Genomic DNA, 6,000 nt, shown 5'->3' with positions numbered 1-6,000 from the left:
CATATATATATATATACATACATATACATACATATATATATATATACATACATATACATACATATATATATATATACATACATATACATACATATATATATATATACATACATATACATACATATATATATATATACATACATATACATACATATATATATATATACATACATATACATACATATATATATATATACATACATATACATACATATATATATATATACATACATATACATACATATATATATATATACATACATATACATACATATATATATATATACATACATATACATACATATACATACATATACATACATATATATATATATACATACATATACATACATATATATATATATATACATACATATACATACATATATATATATATACATACATATACATACATATATATATATATACATACATATACATACATATATATATATATACATACATATACATACATATATATATATATACATACATATACATACATATATATATATATACATACATATACATACATATATATATATATACATACATATACATACATATATATATATATACATACATATACATACATATATATATATATATATATATATATATATATATACATACATACATACATATACATACATACACACACACACACACACACACACACACACACACACACACACACACACACACACACACACACACACACACACATATATACATATATATATATATATACATATATATATATATACATATATATATATACATATATATATATACATATATATACATATATATATATATACACATATATATATATATACATATATATATATACATATATATATATATATATATATATATTTTTTTTTTTTTTTTTTTTTTTTTTAATTTATTTATTTTTTTTTTTTAAACCATTTTTGGACATTTGTGGACAAACCAGTTTGCTGAGCTCTAAAGTAAAATCCACACATTCAGTCATGAATATAACTAACTTGCAAAGCTACACCAATATGAAATTATATACAAAAGCCAGATTCAAATCTGTAAGATGCATGTTGACATTTTTTTCCAGCACCAACTTCTTTAATGACATTTTACCATCTCAAAATGAAATACCGAATGCCATACCGGTAAACAGTCTTTCAATAACTGCATTGGAATTCCAGATTAGATGAATGTCCTCCCATGAGCCATGAGATTATGCATAAAAAAAAATCTAATTACATAAAAATCCCTGTGCAAAACAATACATGAGTCCTTATTGGAAACATACAAACAATATAAGCCTTTAAAGGTATTTTGCAAATCTGCTTGTCGTTTAGGGAAGAATGCAAATCTAAATAGGCTCTGACTTACTCGTCAATGAAAGGCAAAAAAGGTGCTGGCAAACTGAATTATATTCACTTCAAAGAGCGTTTCAGTATGAAAGGAGAAAAACTGTGTCAGAGTGGTAAACACAAGTCAATGTGAAGTTAAATATGAGACAAAAATGGCTTTCCCAGAAATCAAATTTGGCTTCCAACAAAGTTGATATTCACAGAAGCAACTAAAGATTGATAAAGAGGAATGCTCTCTTTGAATTTCCATATCAGAACAAATTGTACTTGAAAATTTAAACCACACATTTTAATAAAAAAAAATAAAAAATAAAAAAAAATAAAAAGATGGGGGGAAAAAAGGAAACCAATTCTGCTTTTAGATGAGTTGAGGCTGAAAGTTCAGCGTTAAATCCATTCATCTAACAAGCACCTTGTCCTTTTTTTTTTTTTTTATATATATATATCCCTTCACCTGACTTTCCCAAAGGTTTTCTGGCATAAATGATCTCTATGGTCATCAATATTTTATCAAACAAAAACAAATCGCAGCATTACTTGAGCCATAAATGACACACACATAAAGACAAAAGGGAATTTTCTGTTGCAGTTTTGCGGCGTTTTGCTGAAATCCCAGCATGGCGGTTGCACAGCAGATCACACTAAATGAGAGGGGGGGAAACATCCTTGACGACAACAGATTCAGGGTGGTTGCACCACTATTTATAACCTGCCCAGTCTGCTCTGTGACAACAGAGGGGGATGGATGGAAGGGCGGAGTAAGCGAGAAGAGAGCGAGGGAGAGAACCAGACACACAGACAGAGGGTGGCCTGTGAATTCCAGAACAGAGGAAAAGACCATTGTTTTGTTTTGTTTTTCCTTCCCCTTGACTGGGGCCCTCTGTAATCTGCATAAAAGGTTAAACAGGGAATAAAGGTTTGGTGAATAAAAACAAAACATAAGAATAAAAAAATGCATGTACACAGCTTAGTGACCTAATCTATTCTTCAGTGTACTTGTGTCTATCATTACATAATTCAAATAACTCTGAATCGTCATTTAAGATGTGTGTCATTCTGTATGGATTACATAACTCTATGGACCAAAGAGTCTGCAGTAAACCCAGCACCTTCTTCTACCCCACATCTTAATGACAAAGACAACAAGCGTGAAGTGTTTGACCACCTCTACCTATAATAATACAACTTACCAGCAAACAAACAAGTGCATGCATAACTATGTCACAGTAGGGCCTCCAGAATAACCTGGGACTGCAAAATCTGGCAGCCACACAAAACAAGCCAAAAACAACCACAGACTGACTCATCCACATGCAATCATAGTCCAGGACGTTTGCTGGATGAATAGGAAATGCACCTATTTGATTCTAGAGCCATTCATTTTTCTTCACCCAATGCTACCCTGCACTGCGATACCGACACCCCACATGACAGCTATCATTTCCCTAAATAATCATCTAAAACTATCCCTCCAGCTATTTGCTCTTTATTAAATGTGAAGATGAGATCAAGTTGGAGTCAAGAGAAGGTGTAAAATTTGCTAAGGCCGTTGTTTCCCCAACTATGAGCATGCTCCATCTGTTACCAATAAAGCCAGACACTGACAGCAAGAAATCTAGCTCAGCACATAGCAACAAAGAGGAGGATGCCTCAGTAAGACAAAAAGGTATTGCAGACCATAACTTTCCAACAGCATAAAAAAAAAGATAGAAAAAAAAGGCCTTTCCAAATCCTTTCACACCAGCTTATTTGATTTAAATCCTCGTCCATTTTCCCAGAAAGTCTGCTTCGGCTGCGGGGGTAATATGAATAAATTCTAATCCGAATCAAAGAAGTGGACTCAGTCCACCTACGAACAAAAGACTCAGTCATGGACCAAATATAGGAAGCAGACTACAAAAACAAAGTGCGTCGCGGGCTCAGCACATCGCATCGCGGGTAAACACAACCAATGCACATGTGCGAGGCTACAGGCGGATCTGGATGGAGAAATAGCTTGTGGTCAGACGTGGAAGAATTTGGTGAAACCTCTAATAGAAATCAGAGTGAGAGTAAAGCATAACTTTTTTTTAAATGTCCGATTTGTTTGAGAAGTGCGGCATGAATGGAATCTTGGTCCGAAATAATGTTGCACCCCCTCAACTCAACCAAGTCCCCAATTGGACAGAGTCTAGCAGATTATCCTGATGTACAGGTATGCTCATATGTATTCATACCTTTTCATTGAAGAAAAGGCTGAATTTACAACAGTCACTCAAATAACTGGAGACTTAAAAAAGGAACAATCACTAAAGATTTGCAAAAATATAATTTAGTAATATAAGACAATGTTTTTTCATTTAATTAAGATTAAGAAGGAAAAAACAAACAAATTGGTCCTGGACAAATTAGAGCACTTTTCTGTTGAACAGTGGGACAAAATACCTGTCAACAGGCGCAGAAGTCTGACTGAGAGGAACAGAAAACACCTCACTGTAGCTGAAAAATTAAAGGATTGTTCAACAAAATATTAGTTTATGAGTGATGTAATATGTAATAAATTATCTTAATTGTTTGCTTTAAAAAAAATTCTATTGAACCAGAATTAGAAAATAATGTAATGATTTTCATAAAATTTTTATTTATTACTACTTTAGTCAATGTCAGCTTATTTTACAGGCAGTTGTTTTTTTTCCTTCTTTAATGAAAGGGTATGAATAAATATTAGCACAACTGTAAATGTACCCTTAATTACGTATCAAAAATACCTATTGATATCCAGACAGACAAAACAAACGTAAAGTGAACTACAATGAATGTTGAGCACACTGAATAAATCAACCACAGCCAGCAGTTATTGATATCTGTAAGTGAGCATGCACGGACTGATAGAAAGGCTCCGAGTTAGCAGTGTGATTTAACCATGAATGGAGACATGCCACTCACAATTACACAGTACGGTTCACACCACAATGTTGACAGATCATCCCAACTCACTGCCAAGAAACACTTAAATCACAAACAACACCTCCTTCCAGTTGTTAAAAAAAAAAAAAGAAGCAGGCAACAATGTCAATTTCATCCAAATGAGCTGTCAAACAGGTTCGGCTAAAACAGTCAACACACAAGGGCTCCTCCTGTGACTTGACATCTAATAAGCTTTTCATTTGAACACACAGTATAGTTGAATTTTCAATTAAAGACAATTTGCTACTTTTTTTTTTTTTATCCTGTCAGTTCTCCAACAATTCGTGGATAAAAGATGAAACCTGATTAAAACTGAGATTAAAGTGTGACTTGTTGAACTGTTCATGCTCATTACGCATAACATTTCAGCAAAAGTTGAACATTGTCACCACACTGATCTCGATAAACCATCCGAATCACAATTAATTTCACAAAACAATATTCATCAAACAGGCTACAGCATCTTATTAAATGGGATATTTTATTTTTCCCTTGACAAAAGTGTACCAGCTTATGTTCATATTCATTCTAAAAACAGATTCATAAACCCCCTTTCTGACACGCGCTGCCTAAATCTAATTGGACGGCAACATGTTGGCACAATGTACGACTAAGCACCCTGGTGCTTTTATCTAACATTTTTTTATGGTGGCTGTATCACGTCTGACATTCATGACTTTTATTTTAGACATTGCACAAGTCTTCACTGCTGCAGCTCCATGAACAGATTGACATGCACAGGAGCAGTGGGTTCATTTTACATATGATAAGCTCTTCAGAGGAATTTAAATAAATCCCAACATTAAACACGCAACAGCTTCGTTTGATCCAACATGGTTTTACCTACAATAATTAACTACAATCCAAAGTCGCTGCTTTGCAGCATCTGAGCAAAATGAATGAAAGTAAACCGTTTAACAGCATTCAAACAGCAGTTGCAGAATCTGCTCTGATTATGCAACAATATTTTCTAACATCAATCAGCTACTGTAGTTTTATTTAGCCCTAAACTAAGGCTTCTGAGCCTGTTATGGAAATAAATTAAAAGAGCTTACATTTAACCGATTGTTTATAACTCATATTAACCTTATATGTGCTGTAATTTATATTTTCAATATTCTTATTACATTTCCATCTTTTAGATCTTATACTTTTATGTTAATAATTGGCTGCATTTCAGCCTGAAATGTGCTACAGAACTAAATCTGAAGCTGAAGTTATCTCAACAGGACTGGACGTGTTTTGTGATGTCCTTCCTTTTCTAATGCAACACACCATAGTGACAGCAAAGACAGTGTCCTAGGTGAAAGAAAAGATTATATTCTTCAAGGATTTACAACAACTATGCTTATTTTAGCACTCAGTTTCACATAATGTGTTCATTGAGCTTTAACGTGTTGAAGAGTGATGTGTTCCACCTCTGTACTTGCCATGCTACTATGAGCTGCTCTGGTGACATGACATGTTGTGACCAACTGTCCTCCTGTTTGTATTTGAGATGTAAATCAGTGACTTTTAAGCGTTCATCCGAAGGAAGCCGTAAAGTAAGTCATACCAATTGGTATTTACATGAACGCAATAGTATTTTTTGCAGACAAATTTTTGTTGTATGTTCAAGTTATCCTTCGAATTTTATCTTTTCAACAAAGGGACAGAATAAACAACTGTCTGGATCTGCAGTTGTTTCAACAAGTGACTG

At 33.2% G+C, this 6,000-nt stretch overlaps 1 protein-coding gene across 5 annotated transcripts in view; it reads right to left on the bottom strand.

Moving 5' to 3' along the window:
- Positions 1-6,000, bottom strand: part of med13a (mediator complex subunit 13a) — a 66,951-nt gene that overhangs the window by 43,721 nt on the left and 17,230 nt on the right. The window lies entirely within an intron of this gene.

Source organism: Telmatherina bonti (genome assembly GCF_933228915.1).
Source record: "Telmatherina bonti genome assembly, chromosome: 10".
NCBI lineage: Eukaryota > Metazoa > Chordata > Actinopteri > Atheriniformes > Telmatherinidae > Telmatherina > Telmatherina bonti.
This window is presented reverse-complemented; position numbering and strand designations above follow the sequence as displayed.